Source organism: Myxine glutinosa, chromosome 3 (genome assembly GCF_964187855.1).
Source record: "Myxine glutinosa chromosome 3, kmMyxGlut1.1, whole genome shotgun sequence".
NCBI classification, from domain to species: Eukaryota; Metazoa; Chordata; class Myxini; order Myxiniformes; family Myxinidae; genus Myxine; species Myxine glutinosa.
The window spans coordinates 108,545,378-108,565,938 of record NC_136263.1 but is presented as its reverse complement, the minus strand read 5'-3'; the positions used below and the strand labels follow the sequence as shown (position 1 = coordinate 108,565,938).

General features: G+C 45.6%; 1 protein-coding gene across 3 annotated transcripts in view; it reads left to right on the top strand.

Moving 5' to 3' along the window:
• Positions 1-8,266: 8,266 nt before the first annotated feature.
• LOC137423285 (MYND-type zinc finger-containing chromatin reader ZMYND8) overlaps positions 8,267-20,561 on the top strand; it is a 273,708-nt gene continuing 261,413 nt past the window's right edge. For 2 of the 3 annotated variants that reach the window (XM_078774428.1, XM_078774425.1), the window contains exons 1-2: positions 8,267-8,467; positions 8,688-8,770. The gene's annotated coding sequence lies outside the window, so the exon portion shown is untranslated. Of the gene's footprint in view, positions 8,468-8,687; positions 8,771-20,561 lie in introns of those variants that run through there. The other variant, XM_078774421.1, reaches the window with a different exon arrangement.

Below are 20,561 nucleotides of genomic sequence, written 5' to 3'. Positions count from 1 at the left end.
ATATATATATATATATATATATATATATATACAGACTTGGCATTTAATATGGAAATATTTTTTTTCTTGACTTGGGTTTACTTTCTTAACTCAGTATATCAGTCTGGTGAGTTTCTTTTCCACTTTGGTGATTTATTTGTTAAAAGAACCATGTCATTGATTGTCTGTCGCAGCAAGAAGTCAACAACAGGATTATATCACAGGTGGCGTGGCAAAATGTACGGACAGGTGCATTTGACGATTGGCTTCACAGTCGGGTATACAAGGGTTGTTGCGTTCTGTATTAGTGGAAAACAACTGCTGCAGGTCTCCAAAAGTTATTGCCGCTTCCTCTGGAGTTGGTCCGTCAACCCTAACAATGCTGTTTGCCATGGAGTGGTGGCTTTACGAAATTACAGCATGAAAGAGCGTGCTATTGCTCGGCAGTATGGCATCACTCAAGGTCAGGTGTCAAAGATCCTGAAAAGAAATGCTCAGAGGGGTGTCCCTACTCCAATACTGAGGCCAGGACGTCCCCGCAGAACCACAAGGAGGGATGATCGCCAGCTGCACCGGTTAGTCCGCAATGGCCGTACCAAGTCAGCTAATCGGCTTAGGGCTGAGTGGCAGCAACTGACAAATGTGCCTGTATCCAAAAGGCGAGTCAACCAACGACTGGTTCAAGCAGGCTATCATGCCAGGCGTCCCCTGGGAAAGCCACGCCTGACCAGACAACACTGCCAGCGCCGATTGCAGTGGGCCAGAGAGCACCGTCAATGGCAGCCAGGACACTGGAATCATGTGATCTTCAGTGACGAGTCTAGATTTCTGGTCTATCGTCAAGATGGCCGCGTCCGAGTGTGCAGACAAGTGCATGAAGCCTACAACAAAGATTGTATAGTGCCAAGAGTCCAAGCTGGAGGTGGTGGGGTGACCGTTTGGGCTGCTTTTCATGCAGGGGGCAAAACTGACCTGGTTGTTCTGAATGGAAACCTGAACCAGTTCAAGCACATGGCATTCTGGAAGAAACATTGCTTCCATTTGCTCGTGCAGCCTTTCGAGGAAACTTTGTCTTCCAAGATGACAATGCACGGCCTCATCGTGCTCGCATGAGCCAACACTTTCTTGCCGACCGTGGTGTAGAGCATATGGAGTGGCCTGCCATGTCCCCGGATATGAATCCGATAGAGAACTTGTGGGCAGAATTAACGCGTCAAATCGACCACTTGGACCAATGGAGCAGCAGCCGACCTCTGTGCGTGAATTGCAGCAGGCTATTGTCACTGCATGGCAAGCGATTCCTGTCCAAACCTTGGCAAATCTCGTGAACAGCATGCCTCAACGTGTACGTGCTCTCCTGAATGCTCGTGCGGGTTACACGAAGTACTGAACTGTAATTTTACTGTTGGTAATCCCAGTCGTAATTTAACTTTTGTTTTTGTTAAAAAAAATTTTGGCTCATGTGCAAAATAAAGAGATTCTTCTGGAAAACGTACAGAAGTTTAACACAGTACTGTCCATGAATTGAGTTCGATATCAGTTTACATCACTTTCAAGGATCAATTTATTGTTTCGAAATGTCAAATGTGGTTTTTGTTTATTTTAAAGGTCACATGAACAAAATCCAGAATAATTTCAACATAATTCCAATGAACTTTTGGTTCTAAGACATCTTGAAAAGTAAGTTCACCCCCACAAAAAAAATATGCCATATTAAATGCCAAGTCTGTATATATATATATATATATATATATATATATATATATATATATATATATATATATATATATATATATATCGTATCAAAAAAATAATCTGAATTCAAGGGGTTAATATGCAAAGGTTATTTAGTTTGACAATTTACATGTGGTTTACCAATTATGAGGAGATCCTCAGCTTTCCATTGATGCCTTTCATGCATCATTGCTGTCACACATGACTGAGTACATGTTCATTGAAAATGACAAGTTCAAATCACATTTTTACAAGTTTGGCTAATCAGTGGAAGACAGTTTGAAATGAACGCATTACTTGTCGACTGCCAAGTTGATTATGTAAAATTGTTAAGCTGGTCTGGTGTGAGGCAGGAGCACCAGCTCAGAGGGGAGAACAGTATTCCATTGAGCTGGGGATGAAAGCCTTGTATGTGGTGAGGTGCTCAGAAGTGCCCAGAACGGACTTCCTGTCGGCGACTCGGCGACTCGCTTTGGCGACTCGCTTTGGAGGCCAGCTTGGAAATGTGTTTTTCCCAGGAAAGATCATGGCAGATAATGAGACCTAAAAGCTTGAGTGACAGAACTTCTTCAAGAGGATTGTTCAGAAAGTAGATGGGAGGGTTTTCCAGTCAGTCTTTTCGGAGAGACAAAGTGAGAGTGTGAGATTTGTCAGGATTGAAAGACATGTTCCACTTGTTTGACCAGTTTGTGATTTTGTCCAGGTCTGCAGAGAGTGAGGAGGCTGCAGACTGCCGATCTGAGGGTTGAGATATGGAGCCTCAGAGAGTGGAGTCATCAGCAAAGAGATAGAGAGGATTTTCCAGATAGTCGGAGAGATCATTGATGAAGAATAGAAAAAGCACAGGGCCCAGAACACTACCTTGGGGAACTCCAGCATGAACAAGAAGGGGAGATGAGAAAAACCCATTCAGGGCCACACGTTGACTACGACCAGAGAGGAAGTCTGCAAGCCATGCGTGCAGGTTTCCATGGATAACATGAGGAGAGTTTGGTGAGCAGAGCGGGGTGCCAGACTGTATCAAAGGCACGTAATATGTCAAGGGAGACAGCTCTAATTTCCTGTTTGGCATTGAGGACCTCCATCCATTGTTGAGACAGCAGAAGCAGCATGTCCAGAGTAGAGTGACCTGGTCTGAATCCAATTTGATGATCCGAGATCAAGCCATTGGAGAAGATATATATACAGTCACGTGAAAAAGTAAGTACACCCCATGTAAAGTTTTGAGTTTTTCAACATATTTCAACATACAGCTATTTGATCTTAATTTCAACAATATTGATAGATAAAGGTGATATAATATAACAAATATCATGAAACTTTTACATTTTGTAGTCTATTGCATAATTTAAATAAACATAAATGCAAATTTCGCAAGTGGAAAAAGTAAGTACACCCCTACATTTATCACTACTTCAAATACCTAAAATTAGAATCAGGCGCACCAGCTCAGGTGAAAATGATTAGAACATCGTTAGAGAGGATCTTGGAGGAACCTGTCTTATTTAAACCTCAGACATTTAGTTTGGTTTGCTCTTTGTTGTTGAAGTGTGTGGCGTCACCATGCCTAGATCAAAAGAGCTCTCTGAGGCCTTCAGAAAGAAGGTTATAGATGCCTACGAGTCTGGGAAGGGATTTAAAAAGATCTCCAAATAATTTGAAATCAATCATTCGACTGTCCAGAAGATCATCTACAAGTGGAGAAGATTCCAAACAACTGCCAACTTGTTCAGCCCAGGCCGTCCCAGCAAGTTCAGCCCGAGAGCAGACCGCAAGATGCTGAAAGAAGACTCTAAGAACCCCAGAATGTCATCACGGGACCTACAGGTAGCTCTTGCCACTGTTGATGTCAAAGTGCATGAGTCTACCATTAGAAAGAGGCTGCACAAATTTGATCTACATGGGAGGTGTGCCAGGAGGAAACCTTTGCTGTCCAGAAAGAACATCAGGGCAAGACTAAAGTTTGCCAATGAACACCTAGGCAAAGACCAGCACTTCTGGAACAATGTGCTCCTGACAGATGAGTCAAAGGTAGAGCTATTTGGCCACAGTACCAGAAGACATGTTTCGAAAACCAAAGACAGCATTTGACCACAAGAACCTGATACCAACTGTAAAGCATGGTGGTGGAAATATTATGGTTTGGGGCAGCTTTGCTGCATCAGGGCCTGGGCAGCTCACCATCATATAATCCACTATGAATTCTTCATTGTACCAGAGGGTGCTTGAGGATAATGTGAGGCCATCTGTCGGAAAGTTGAAGCTCAACCGAAGGTGGACCTTGCAACATGACAATGACCCTAAACATACCAGTAAATCCACCAAGGAATGGCTGAAAATAAAGAAATGGAGGGTTCTGGAATGGCCAAATCAAAGCCTGGATCTACATCCCATTGAGATGTTGTGGGGGGATTTGAAACGAGCTGTGCATGCAAGAAATCCCTCAAACATCGCACAGCTGAAAGAATTCTGCATGGAGGAGTGGGCAAAAATTTCTCCCAGTCGATGTCAGTGACTGGTAGACAGTTATAAGAAACGCCTACTTGAGGTTGTTTCTGCCAAAGGGGGCAATACCACTTATTAGAGCCAAGGGTGTACTTACTTTTTCCACATGCGAAATTTGCATTGATGTTTATTTAAATTATACAATGGACTACAAAATGTAAATGTTTCATGATATTTGTTATATTATATCACCTTTATCTATCAATATTGTTGAAATGAAGATCAAATAGCTGTATGTTGAAATATGTTGAAAAAGGCAAAACTTTACATGGGGTGTACTTACTTTTTCACGTGACTGTATATATATATATCTATGAATCATGAACCTTTAGTTAACAATACTATATTACTATATCCAGTGGTTAATTGGGATTACAAAATGTCGATTCATCACGAGTGCTGTATCTGTTTTCGTCATTATAACCAATAAATTGATTTGATACAGACACATCTTTGCCTTTGGCTGGCTGGATAGCTCTCGCAGGTAGCGTGGGCCAACTAATCTCTGAGTCTTGATCATCAGTTGAATGGAATACGACTGTAAACTATCATTCTGGCACATCACGGGCAAAGTGATGCACCATAGAGTATAGCATTCTTTTTGGGTGGAGCAGTTGTTATATCTGGTCATACTTGTTTATGAACTTAAATATCTCATAGATCTTCTTGTTCTTTCATTTGCAGCACATGGCTGCATGTAACACAATTTGCTGGGGGTGCAGCTGTACCACTGATGCAGTGCCCCCTGTAAGTTCGAGCAGGAATTGGTTCAGGGTGCCGGCGATAGCTTGCCTAGCCTTCGCAAAGGACAAAGTGGGATCGTAAACGTCCAACAACTGATGCTGGCAGACGGGACACACAGTTTAACATCCCTACGTCCATTGATGAGTCGCTCTGCCTGTGAAACACCAGTGTAAGAGTTTTTAGCTGGGTCGAGATTTGAACCCAAGCTATCGACAGCTCAGAGGCAAGTGTGCATACCTTCTAGGGTCTAGACTCCATAGACATTCAGTGCATTCCAAAACATGTGTCTTGACCACAAAGGGGGTCGTGAGTTGTCTGCTCCATGTAGTTACACAAGTCTTAGAGATGTTCCCAACGACTTACCCATGTGAACTTGCATTCTCAAGCTTAGTAGTGATCAAAAGTAAAGCCAGATACAGGCCGATTGATGTCACGAGTGAACTATGATGTTCGCCAATAACACTAGTCCGCAAATTGACATGTTGTGTGCAAAAAGGATATAACTAGAGCTTCCAGGGAAGCAGAACTCAACTGAACTGACTGGACAACTTTAACGTAGGTCAGTTGTCTGTACTAGATTTGACTTAAATGAAAAGCCAACAACCTTGTGTAATAATTTTAAGGTCCGGACGTTAAAGTCTTAACGTCGTTTCGGGGCTGAAAACAATATGGCGGCAATTTTGTGACGGATCGGGTTGGAATGCAATAGCATCCTACCTTGTGTGGTAAGGGTTAAACATTCTAAGTTTGATCAAAATCTGTTAATATTTGTGGACGCTAGAGTGTTAACGTCGTTTTCATTACCAAAAACAAAATGGTCGCCTAAGTCCGCCATTTTTAAACGGATCGGGCTGAAATGTAATACCAACCTGGTCCTTGGGGTAAGGATGCTGCCTGTCAAGTTTGATCAGAATCGGTTGATAGTTGTGGACGCTGGAGTGTTAACGTCGAAAAGTTAACGGACGACAGACGACGACGAATACGATAGACGCCGGACGCCGGAGGGTTCAGTGTGTGATGAACTCAACTGGACGGTAGTGCAGTTGAGTTAAAAATGGTCAGATTCCAGCCTTTTTGTTACTCCTGTAGTCAAGGTTGGCACTATATGGGTCCAGTCCAGTTATTCGAACCTGAGTTTTTGAAAAAAACCAAAAAAAACCCCATTTGAATAAACCCAGTATTTTCCCCAGTAAATTTCCATTCCTGTGTTACCTGTGTTTTTAACCTTTGTAGGGATACTAAGGGGGTCATGGCGACCAAATACCAATTAGATCACTGCTGAGAAACTGCTGCAGACCGGACAAGCTGAGAAACACTGCTGCAGACCATCCTGCCAGCCCCAACCCATCGGTGTCTTTCAAAAAGAGTGGGTCGTTGTGTGCTGGTATCCTGGCCAAATTCTACATTGCGGTTTTCTGCAGGTCTCTGAAAGCTTCACTCAACCCTGAGCGCCAGTCTCTCTGGTCAATCAGGATTTAGTGAATGTCAAGAGATTAGTCCTGTGCCTGGTAACAGCAGAGCAACTTAAATCACTTCCTACTGAGGTTTACTGCCCTTTTGACAAGGTGCCCACTCATCATCGTGAGTGCGTACTAACAATATCTATTACAGCCTGTATCGCCATATTGGCTGAAATCTATTGTTGGTTTAGGATTAGGGGCAAAACAATGCTAAATACATCATGTTGTGGTGATTGTAGACATACCTTCTCGGGTTGTTGGGGTTTTTAGGGAGGTAAATAATATGAAAAAAATATTTAATTAAAGAAAGGCAAATGGAATCGAGGCCAGGTATACGCTCCATGACGTTTGCGAATGAAATCCACATTTGCATGAACTCATGCGTCCCAAGAAGTTGCAGAAAGGATCCTTGACCCCGATAACGAAGCACAGAGAAGAAAGTAAATACAACCGACTTGTCGGCCACCATGTTGGATATGTCTGTTTCCTTTTGAAATAAAGCAATGGGCCACCGGTAACACGTGATTCGGTTGGTTTGTCGAAGAAAGACTCTTGTGATGGAAAGACAATAAGATCCTCGAGGAATGTGGCGATTGAGGTGCGAGACGATAAGCCAAAGGCGGCGTGTAAAGGGAAAGATGACGAGATGAGCGAAAGAATCCAAGGATGGAGGAATGCAATGTGGATGAGACGTGCAGTTCAGCGGAGATGAAGACGATTACAGCAGAGGAGATCGGAGAAGGGATGAGGAGGACAGGCCCAACCGCCTTTTGGGGGTGTTTCCTGTTTCCAAGGAGACTGATGTGTGAGAAAATTGCAGGTTACAGGGCACATGGGATAAGAGGAAACCTTCACAAGTCCTCCACCCTCATTATGTGTCATCACGCACATGGGATGCCTGCCTCTGGTTTTTGGTTTTTCTTTGGTTGCACAACATACAATCTTCAATCCTTCGGTATCTTGGGGGCGCAAGGTTTGTATTTTCAGTTGCATCAATATTCCGACTCGTTCCTTTTCCATCTTTATCTGCCATCTCCCGGTGGTGCCGTGCCAGCCATTTCGTCGCGTGCAACAGGACAAATGAGTCTACATGAGATCTCCTTCGACTGGAATCGAAGCCATCTTTGGAGAAAACCAGCAAAGCATTGCACGCTGTCCCTTTTGGGTCGTGTTTCGGGGCAGTGCCCTGTGGATATTTCTCTTTCTTTACCCTCCCCCTGTCTCGTCCCCCCGCTTCCCCTCTCCCACACACTCATTGAAATTCTTGTTCCGTGGACAATGAGTGGTGAGCCATAACAGCTGACACGTAATGCAAAGGGAGAGAAGTCAACCCTTCCATTACCTTTTTGAGGGATATTTTCTTGGCAGGGCATTGCATCTGTGAAATTAATGTTCCGGTATTTGTCGCTGTAGTAGTGTGTATATATAACGGGTAACAATATGTATATACACACCAGAATACAGTCCTCTTCTTGCACACGTCTGCATCGCAAGTTAAGATGACAACCAAGCTGGCATTAGTACAAAGGAATTTGGTGAAAGATCTCGGCATCACCCTCCGAGAGGTATGCCACTTGGATTACGAAACCAGAGTTGGTCATGCTTGGGTGGAAGGATGAGGAATTGAGAGCAGGGAGAATTGAAGTTGTGAAAGGAAGGAGGAGTCCAACACACTGATGTATTAAACTAGGACCTAGAATACAATACTTGTGCATGTGATTCATTTGCTCCCAGGTACGTTTTTGTAAGTCGAGAGGGAGGAAGTGGAGGGTGGGAGGAGGAGGTGGGGAAGGCGAGGTGGAGGGCTATTCAAGCCCTGGCCAGATGCCAAATACAGACACATCAGAGCTGGGGTAATTCAGCAGCGAGATTTAACCACACTCCACGAGCTGACAAATCTCAGGAATCCTTCATCTTTTCCTGAGTTTCTCCCTCTGTGGCAGCACCAGGAGGACTCTGTTGGCCGGTGTTTGCCCATTCCGAAGAAATACCAGGTGGCCAAACCAGAAAAGTATAAGCCAGATGTCCATTGCTCAAAGTTAAAGGTACTCCAGATCACCACAACAACAACATGACATATTATGGAATGCTGTCACGGTTAAACGTGTGAGCTAAAGTGTAAACATCATGCATTATGGCACAAAAAGTCTTAAATCATAGGTAACTTGGCTTGAAACAGATTTAAGGTAGTATGGAATTATATATATATATATATCCTTGCAGGTATTTTGATGCATCCATTCCCTCTTCTTTTACATTACGCAGGTCTGAGAGCATTGTACTTGGACGTCTCCAGTTTTTGAGCCTGATGCCAGGAGCACAGCATCGTGTTTGGATAAACACGCCAGGTAAGTCATTCAGATGCCTCTTTGTAGATATTCCATTGGATGCGAGCAATAATTATTTTGTGGGCCAACTGCCATTCCATTGTGTGTCAATCATTCTCTTGTATGACATTTCCTTGTATGCCAATGAGCTTTTCATCACATGTTATAATAACTAATCCATTACTTGCTTGCTTTCCCATGGCATTCCTGACTTCATGAATACCAGACTTCCAATCCATCATTTGTCTTTGCTTTGTTACATGTCAGTGTAAGCGTGGTTGTATCTCTATCTCCCCATCACTGTATGTGCTGATTCTTGACCTGCTTTTGATGACAAAAGAAAACAACAAATTGAATAGCAACTTTGTATGGAACAAGAAAAACAAGGCACACAGCCATGGTGTAATCTGTTCCCTAATTAGAGCAAATTACTGAGGAATCCTGCAGATTGTGTGGTTTTTAAAAAGCTATTGTGCACAGCCTTTAGATACTTCACTTCAATTACTATATGTGCCATTGAACGGGATTTTAACTGGAATCCTCGACTGGTTGCATCATTACATGCGTACACGTACAGTTAAGGTTGCTGCTGCGGCGCCTCTTCAACATGGTCCTTATAGACAAAAGGATTTACTAATATGGACATGTTACTCAGTATCCATCCAATGGACGAATCTTTTCAAAAGGGTAATTCTGTGAGATCTTTAACATCAACAGGTAAATGTTAGAATATGGGGCAGCCTCCTTAATATCATTCCAAAACACGTCTAAATTTACAAGTTGCTAGAAACACCCCCCTCCCTTCGGGAGCATTGGCAACTCGTTGTCTCCCCACACCCCCCTTTTGAGGGGTGGGGATGGGGGGTTATTTGTTCCCATGACCTGACCCTGGGTATACTCCCAACACGTAATTCCAAATTTGGTGGACAATGGACCAGCCCTGTTTTTCTCAATGATTTTCAAATGTACAGGCATACATACACACATACAGTATATATGTAAATACATACATACACGCACATACAAAAAAAAACATACGTACATATGTAAATACATATATACACATACAAACATACATGCATACACATGCACACATGCAAACATATGTACATACATACATACATATATATACATATGCACATACACATATACAAACACACACACACACACACACACACACATCTATATATATATATATATATATATATATACATATACATATATATATATATATATATATATATATATATATAATACAGTATATATATATATATATATATATATATATATATATATATATATATATATATATATATATCACTATATATATATATATATATATATAATACATATATATATATATATATATATATATATATATACATATATATATATATATATATATATATACATATATATATATATATATATATATATATATATATATATATATACATATATATATATATATATATATATATACATACATATATATATATATATATATATATATATATATATATATATATATATATATATATATATATATATATATATTGTTGCGGATCTCTACGTCGGCCTTCTTCCCCTTAACAAGGGGAGATTAGTCCCCTTGTTCGTGACTGACCGACGTGAGTCCTGACGCTGCACCGCTCCCTCCGGAGAGGGAGGAGCGCAACCCCGTTCGCGACCGCGGACAGATGGTAATTGCCGAGCGGTTTAGCAACCGCGGCACGAACTATTAACAAGCACTGACCCGATCCTTAACGTTGGCCAAATCGTGCCACAGGTATTCAATGAGGGAAATCACCAAAGCGAAACGGATGTAAAGGAAAGAAAGGCAAGGTAGGAAGTAACAGGGTTTATTATTAATTATATACAAATCATCAAAAGAACCAAGGAGGAGGAAGGATAAGAAAATAACTGGACAGAAAGAAGCAAGGAGACACAGTGCAAATATTAACTTAACGATACAAGCTTACTTAGTAAACCCCAAGACGACATGAAAGATGGACAAACGGGCAGACTCACATGATGGGGAAATTGCAGATGGGATTGAATGCCGGCAGGACGGGGCACAGTCCAGAGGTTGCTTCGAGAAGGTGTCGGGGCCGGTGGCGTGATGCTGGTTTCTCCCGCGTCGATTCCGCAGTCAGCAGGGCCCAAGACGACACGAGGCGGTGCAAGCTCCAGAGAAAGGGGGCAGCATTGGCAGTCCACGCACGTAACCATTCGTGTCCGCATCTCTCTTGTGGGGGGCATCGTCGCGGGTTTTATGCCATGCCTTCCCAAGCCATACCCACCGAGCCTGTCGTTGGTCGTTCGGGGCTCCACCCTTGATGACGAGGTGCGGGCTACGCCCGTAAGGTGGCTCCTCCCCCTTCTTCTCCGAGATTACCTCGTGGCTAATGGAGGGCGAATGCAGCAAACCCAGCAAACCTGGCACTTTGAAGATGCCATGGGGCGTCGGAGGGACCTATCTTATTTAATTGATGCAATGCAATGAATTAGTGGACCACAGAGCCTTATACTGACATATATTAAGGACATAACTACCGAGGGGAAATCTATGATTTGCTACGTGTGTGCGATGGATTAACTAAGGGCGACCTTTGACCTTGATACTACAGAGGGTGATATTTACAACAAGTTTTAAATCAAATTACACACACAATTCCCAAATCCTCAACACTGCACCCTCCTTCCTTACGGGACGTCCCGGCCTGAAAATTTTAACTTTAGTGTGACACACAGGTGTAGTAACCCTCTACAATTAACCTGACCCTGAGTGCGACAATCTTAAAACACGAATAAATATGTCCCGCTAATTGCGTTGCACCCTGCCTAACAGTTTCACACCCACAGCTAACCGAATTGCGGAATTAATTCTCAAACTAAACATTTACGGTGCGGGAGCATTATTTACATTGACATTATTTTGACTATTTACAAAACGCAACCCAGGACCTGTGATTGTTCTTTTGAGGAAACAAAAAGAAATTCCTGTTGGGAGGGAGGAGACAGCACGCATTGCATCGACGCACCAGTACTATAAGGAGCACCAATAAATACCAAAACCGCACCAAAAGCACCATAACAGTCACCAGTTCATAATAATGATACACACAAAAACAACTGGTGGTGGTCTTCCTCTTCTCTGCTGGGCCAATGTTCTTCCTGATGTTTCCTTTCTTCATGCGGCCTATATGGCAATAATAAACAGCACAGAACGTGTCCATTTTTATTTAGGGCCACAGGGGCCAACTAAGGGTGGTCCACCTGTTTGGCATAGGTGCCACCTTACCGAGGTCCGCAAGCAAGACCCCAGGCCATCGTGGCCCGTTCCAGCAGAGGTGCCAGGCCCCAAAACGTGGGGTCCATAAAGTGGTGCTTGGCCGCAGAACGGTGGTCCATAAGTGGTGCATCAATGCAATGCATGCAGGTTGCGGGAGTTCTGGCACACAATGGCGGGCTCCCGCACGCTCCCCTCGGTGCCCAGAGAGCACAGTCCTCGGGTGGGAGACAGGGGAACAGAAGACAGGTGAGCGAGGGGTAAGGTCACAAGGGTACACATCAATTAAGGCAATGCAAGGTGAGGTGCGTCTGGAGACTGAGCGGAGAAAGGCTCGTCCCTACCATACGTCACCCCCCCTGTTACCTACTCTACCCTTGCCCTTACCCCATATTTACAAAAATCGACACATTTACAAATTCGTTGCTACCGTCACGTCATCCCCCTATTTCCCCTATGCCAAATTCGTCACCACAATCCCTCTAATCCAAATTTGCCATCACCAATTCATCATCAATCCCTCTTAAGGAGGAAGAGATGGAACACAACACAATGTCACACCCACGTCATGATGCGTCTCACATTCCAAACATTTGCACAGAAAATAATAAAAACATGGCATGGTGTGGAGTTCTGTCACCTCAGGTGAGTGGATATAGATGGTGCGAGGAGATTCTTAATCCTAACTACTTCCTAAATGACTTTAATACACTTTTCACTACCCGGGGTCTTTCCCTGCCAAACCATTGGCCAGCTTACTCTATGCAGTTTTAAGAACCAAATTCCCATTGACCAAACTGTGGTGCTTCATCAATTTGGGGTCTCACTCCCCCGATTCAACTCCTTGTGCCTTTGCACAATTTCAGGACTGGGTCGTGTGGCTCTCCCAGCAGGTCTAGCCACCTGCACACCTCCACCACTGTAGTTGCCTCCGAGCTTACCTGCTCCTTACCTAACCTATCTACCTGGGGAAGGCCCTCTGGCGCTCTCCCCACTCGGTGCCCTCTCTGGCACTGGGCTACCCGGGTCCGTCCTCTGGATCCTCGGGCCCCATCCACAACTCTAACTGGCTCCCAGAGCCCACCTGCAGCCTCACCTGGCCGACATCCTAACAGTGGCGGAGTGCCCATTTAACTACACACACTAGCAGGCCGCACGCCCAGCCATTTCCACGTCACTAATGCACCCATCCAAACACCATTCTTCCACCACGCACCACAGATGCCAATATCCAACCACAATTTACCTACTCCCTCTACCTAACTCTTAAACTACCCTCCCCGGGTATTCGTGATGGGGTCCATCCTCCCCATACATACCTTCGCACCATCCACTCCACTCCACAGTTTCCACCATACTCACTCCACATCATCCATTCCATACTCCATATATTCCATACTCCATGTATTCCACACAACCATTCTCCATATAATTTGCACACCTGTAGTTGCACACCTGTGCCATCACACCTGGTGCTTCCTGCACCCTCCTTCCTCCAAAGCCATTTGCTCAGCACAACACTCAATCACCATTACTCACTCATACACTGCTCCATATACCTGTTCACTTGCACACCTGTGCAATCACACCTGGTGCCACCTGCACCCTCCTTCCTCCAGGCTTCCTCAATCATACAATACAATGCACAACCACAATTGTTCCTCACGCACTGCTCCATACTCTTTCACGCTCAATACAACTCACATCTCTCCCAAGCATTGCCCCGCAATTCCTCATTTGCTCGATATCAATACTCGCACACACACGGCATCATCTGATCTACCTGGTGCCATGCTAAAACTCGCGCTTCCCCGTCGCCCCTTACATTATTGCGCTCCCTCGTCATTATAATCCAACTACCCTCTCTATGTCCCCACTACCTGTCCAATGTCACTACTTAAATCTCCAGTTACCTATGGTCATCTCTAGATCCCTACCATTTTATCCTAACCCTCCCGGGCTAGTTTTCACTGCCAAACCCCATAAAACTATAGCTCCTTTGCCCCCGTTTGTGAGGGATGGCAGAGTTGCCATCCCACCACATCGGGTATCTTCCACTATAAATTTCGCTCATCAAATTCCAGTCAATCAAAAATTTGCCAATCACTGCCAATCATTCTACCGATCAGTTGCCAATCAAATTTTGCTTTTCCAATTCACCACTGCTACCACCCTCACATGTCTACTCACTTGAGCCTCTCGGTGCGCCAATTCATTTCTAAAGCTCAGCTTCGCAAAGCCGAGCAATGAATGCGTGTGGTTTGTTGCCAGCGGTTGGATTCGTCTGGCATTCGGTGCAGGGAAGGGGGCTTACCCGGGCCGAGATTCCACGCACCATCTCGGCACGGAGCCGTCCGATGGCCCGATCTCGCCCTGCCGGAACGCCTCAACCACAAGACATCGCCGTGACGACCCTTCCGACCGGGCCGCCCACTCTGCCTAGCGGAGCACGGACGCGACCGTTCGGAGCGAGGCCCGGCGTGGATCCCGTATGGCGGTTCCTTTGAAACCGCCGTGGTTACGATCCCCGCTGGTTCCCGCGGCGCACAACGCCCGGCACAAACCGAGGGCTCACTTCGGCTACAAGTACAAGTCGATCTAACTGCTATCCCGTTTAGCGTCGATGCTCCACTTGCATGCTCAAACCCCGCGTTCCGTTCCTTGCTCACACATCCAGCTGTCTCCATGCTCTCCGTCATTGCACCTTCTTTTACACCCCCCCCCCCCTGTACGCTCATAGACTTCGTCACACACCTGCCCACCGCACACCTTAGCACACACTCGTCGTTCGCACACCTCACCAACACACCTCTTCGCGCCCACTCCTCGGTTACATCCTCTGTGACAACCACGGGTGTGCTCTCCTCCGCACACCCAATCACGTGCTCCACTACCAACTGAAGCGTGCATTCCCACACGCGCTCAACCATTCCAGGTGTGCATCCTTTCATTCCAGGTGTACATCCTTCCATTCCAGATGTGCATCCTCTCTCACCTACTACAACCAACTCGTGCTCCGTGTCACTCTCACTACTTTCACCACCACACTCGGTCACGCATTCACCCTTACTCTTGACAGCGCACTCTGTAATCATGCACTCCTCTGTTACACACCTTTTTCACGCATCCTCTTGCGCACACTCTCCCGTTACACCCTCCGTAACACTCACCACAGGTGTGCACTCTTTCGTTACATCCTCTGTAACACTCCCCACTACGCGCTTCCATGTGCCCCCCCCCCCCCCGCACCTGCGCCAACACCAACTCACTCTCGGCAGCACACTCACTCCTCGGCGCGCACTTTTTCCTCACACACCCCATAGTCAGACATCCTCGCACACCTCCTCCTTCACACTCTGTACCTGTCGCACACCTCACCAGCGGCCTCTCACGAACACCCGCGTCTAAACCAACACCCAAGCCGACTGAATCTCCCCTCACACCATATACATTTCTGAGTATATCGCCACTCACCTTGGCACCTCGTCTCCGCTTCTCCTCCGCCACCTGCAAACTCTTTATTTGGTTAGTGAGCACATATTCATGATTTGAACACAGACCTTGTACCAATTCCAACACCTCCTCCTTTATCTCTCTCTTAGTTTCCCTCCGTCTCTTCTTAATTTCACTTACCCCTTCTTCCACATCCGCTAATTTTTGCTTCACCTCTTTTATTTCCCAGTGCGCCCCCTCAATTTCTTCCTCTAATGTCACCTTAGTCGTCTCTATGTGCGTCCTCACCTCCCGTTCTTTCGTCTCCATTGCCTCCGTTACCTCGTCCAACCTCTTTGTCAACCCCTCATGTACCATCCGACATTCCCTCGTTGTCGCTATGAGTTCGTTCTTTATCTCCTTCTGCATTGCCTTTAACCCCCCGATTACCGCAGTGTTCTTCTCCACCTGATCCACTAATTCCTTTTGTCCCACCGTCAGCTGTTCTACTCCCCTCGTTAGATCCTCTATGCCCCCCTGTAACCTAGCCGTACTATTTCTCACCTCTTTCTCCATACGCTCCTCACCTCGCTTTACCCTCCTCGCATACCCCCGCGAACTCCTCGCTCACACCTCGTCTGATCTCCTCCCCCATTTCTCCCATCTCTTTAGTAGATGCTGCCCTCATCTGTTCCAAATCATTCCTCTGGGCTTCTAATTTGGTTTCTAACCCGATTTTCACCTCCTCTATTTGTTCTCCCATTTGTTTAATCTCCCGGGCGGATTGCTCCCCTATTTCCCTCAATTTTCCGTCCATAGTGGTTTCTAACCCCCCTAACCCATTCTTCATCCCTTCCATCTGGTTCTCCTGGGCAGCCATTCTATTTTCCAACCCCGCTAACCCCTCTTTCATTTCCCCGATTTGGTTACCCACGTCATTCAGTTGGCCCCCCAATTTACCTGCTAGCCCTTCCAACCTGTTGTCTATTCCCTCGAATTTATTGTCTAGCCCCTCAAATTTATTGTCTAAACCCTCAAATTTGTTGTCTAAACCCTCAAATTTGTTGTCTAAACCCTCAAATTTGGCTTCTAGCCCGCCGATTTTGCCGTCGAGCCCCCCAATTTTGCCGTCGAGCCCCCCGATTTGGTTTTCTAATCCCCCAAATTTATTGTCTAGCCGTTCACTGGTACCCCTTGCTTCATCCCTCATTGCCCCCAATTGCTCACTGGTACCCCTCGCTTCGTCCCTCATTGCTTCCATTTGGCCTCCCATTTCTCTTCGCTCTCGGGTGGATTTATCACTTTGGGCTTCCATTTTTGCCATCATTTGAATCACTAGGGCATGCCCGTACTATATATATATCTAAAATTATATCCCCCCATCTATTTACATGAAATGGTTTGGTCCAAAGCGAACGGCTTGCGAGTCCGGTGACAATCCCCCCCCTCTATTTACATGAAATGGTTTGGTCCAAAGCGAACGGCTTGCGAGTCCGGTGACAATCCCCCCCCTCTATTTACATGAAATGGTTTGGTCCAAAGCGAACGGCTTGCGGAGTTTGGTAAAGAAATCGCCATAGCATGCAAAAACGCGCAGGAAAGCGAAAGAATCGCAAATTAGTTTTAATTAGTTTTAAAACATAGTTTAACGCCAACATAGTTTGCCAACGTGAAATAAATGAATACGCTCTCAAATGTGCCGTCCGAGGCAGAGTCTGTTCGGCACGTTCGGCACACGTGATAGCTCGCTGCTCTCTGATTGGTTGAATCGTTTTTTGGACATAGCTCGGTAACTACTTGTCCGATTAATATGAAACCTTGAAAAGGCACATCCTCGGGTCCCCAGCAATATACCTGGCAAGTTTCAAGTATATCGGACCTGTGGTTGTCGAGAAACAGCGGTCACAGACAAACAAACACACACAGACACACACACACACACACACACACACACACACACACACACACACAGAGATTACTGGAATTATAGATAGATAAAGACTCGCATGTACTCTGGCATCTCGGGCTCGGCTGCCGCAACCACGTGCGAAGCGCCGCCATTTTGTGCACCTGATACCCCCTCAACCACATCCTCATTTCTCTCCTCCTCCCTCTCCCCCATATACATTTCCCTGGGGTCCTGGGTCGATTCTACCCCCTCTAAATCCCCAACCGGCATCCGATCACCTTGACCATCCATGGCACGATTTTAAATTTAAGATGTTAAAATAAAATTGTGGGCCACTCGTAATTTGAGCCCGCTAAGCATGCTTCAGGTCCGAATCTCGCTCCCGATACCAAATGTTGCGGATCTCTACGTCGGCCTTCTTCCCCTTAAGAAGGGGGGATTAGTCCCCTTGTTCGTGACTGACCGATGTGAGTCCTGATGCTGCACCACTCCCTCCGGAGAGGGAGGAGCGCAACTCCGTTCGCGACCGCGGTCAGATGGTAATTGCCGAGCGGTTTAGCAACCGCGGCACGAACTATTAACAAGCACTGACCCGATCCTTAACGTTGGCCAAATCGTGCCACAGGTATTCAATGAGGGAAATCACGAAAGCGAAACGCATGTAAAGGAAAGAAAGGCAAGGTAGGAAGTAACAGGGTTTATTATTAATTATATACAAATCATCAAAAGAACCAAGGAGGAGGAAGGATAAGAAAATAACTGGACAGAAAGAAGCAAGGAGACACAGTGCAAATATTAACTTAACTATACAAGCTTACTTAGTAAACCCCAAGACGACATGAAAGACGGACAAACGGGCAGACTCACACGATGGGGAAATTGCAGACGGGATTGAATGCTGGCAGGACGGGGCACGGTCCAGAGGTTTCTACGAGAAGGTGTCGGGGCCGGTGGCGTGATGCTGGTTTCTCCCGCGTCGATTCCGCAGTCAGCAGGGCCCAAGACGACACGAGGCGGCGCAAGCTCCAGAGCAAGGGGGCAGCACGGCGAGGCAGTCCGCACACGTAACCATTCGTATCCGCATCTCTCTTGTGGGGGGCGTCGTCGCGGGTTTTATGCCACGCCTTCCCAAGCCATACCCACCGAGCCTGTCGTTGGTCGTTCGGGGCTCCACCCTTGATGACGAGGTGCGTGCTACGCCCGTAAGGTGGCTCCTCCCCCTTCTTCTCCGAGATTACCTCGTGGCTAATGGAGGGCGAATGCAGCAAACCCAGCAAACCTGGCACTTTGAAGATGCCATGGGGGCGTCGGAGGGACCTATCTATCTATAATTCCAGTAATCTCTGTGTGTATGCGACCGCTGTTTCTCGACAACTACCGGTCCGATATACTTGAAACTTGCCAGGTATATTGCTGGGGACCCGAGGATGTGCCTTTTCAAGGTTTCATATTAATCGGACAAGTAGTTACCGAGCTATGTCCAAAAAACGATTCGACCAATCAGAGAGCAGCGAGCTACCGAGCTATGGCGATTTAGCCGTTCGCCGTTCGCTTTGGCTTTGCGAATGGACCAAACCATTTCATGTAAATAGAGGGGGGGGTTCTACCGTACTCGCAAGCCGTTCGCTTTGGCTTTGCGAATGGACCAAACCATTTCATGTAAATAGAGGGGGGGGGGATATAATTTTAGATATATATATAGTACGGGGATGCCCTAGTCTTATTTAATTGATGCAACGCAATGAATTAGTGGACCACAGAGCCTTACACTGACATATATTAAGGACATAACTACCGAGGGGAAATCTATGATTTGCTACGTGTGTGCGATGGATTAACTAAGGGCGACCTTTGACCTTGATACTACAGAGGGTGATATTTACAACAAGTTTTACATCAAATTACACACACAATTCCCAAATCCTCAACAATATATATATATATATATATATATATATATATATATATATATATATATATATATATATATATTGTTATATATATATTGTTATATATATTGTTATATATATTGTTATATATATATATATATATATTGTTATATATATATTGTTATATATATATATATATATATATATATATATATATATATATATATATATATATATATATATATATATATATATATTGTTATATATATATATATTGTTATATATATTGTTATATATATTGTTATATATATTGTTATATATATTGTTATATATATATATTGTTGCGGTTTTGTAAATAAAGGCAACCCCCCCATAGTTAGTTACACCACAACATGTAGCCTCGCTTAGTTAGTTATTTCTTATTAAATGTGAAGTGTAGTCTCCTTCCCAGTGTTAGTATGCGTTGAGGCAGGCAGGATAATAGTAGGCCTCATTGCAGCCTAAAAGTGCCTTGTCATGGGCCTAGGACAAGCCTTGCAGGCCCGAGGGAGGAGCTGGAGGGCGTGGCCGGATAACAGCGAACAGCCAATGGGAGCTGAAGGGAGTGGCCAAGGGTGACCAATAAGGGGCTGTCACGACACGTGACCCCAGGTGGTCAATGGAGACCCGTGGAACGTTTGAGTGGGGTGTCGGGGGGCTATAAAACCCGGCCCGGACCCGGCTCACTCTCTCTCTGCCCCGACTCTCTCTCTGCCTGGACTCCCTGCATATAGACGCTCTCTCTGCCACGCGCGCTCTGCCTCGCTGACCCCGAGTTACGCTCCTCAGATTCCTGCTACGTGCACATCTGTGATCAACGCCCCTACCGCGAACATCCCCGGCTGTGGTGTCCCGGGTTGGAGCGATCCTTGGGGGTATCTGCCCAACGAGCCCGTCCAGGCAAACTGCACAAAGCGGGCCGCGCTTTGTGCGCATTACCCTCTTCTTTCCCTTCCCCGAACGAATCTGAGGGCCCTTGTCTGGGAACGTAGGTAAGGCCATTAAGATTCTTCGCTGTGTCATTTTCCTGTGAATACTGTACCTTGTAAATAAATCCTGTGGTTTGTTTCCAACCTGGCCATCATCGTCCTTTCAACATTGGCCGAGCATTGCCCGAATTAAAACCGCTCGATCGGGTTCAATCGTGTTAACGGCACGAGTTACGCGACACACAACCGCTCGGGCGTTCAATACCAGCGTGACTCGTGCGAGGTTCAGTCCCCGTTCTCACAGCTGCGTGTGTTGAAGGTA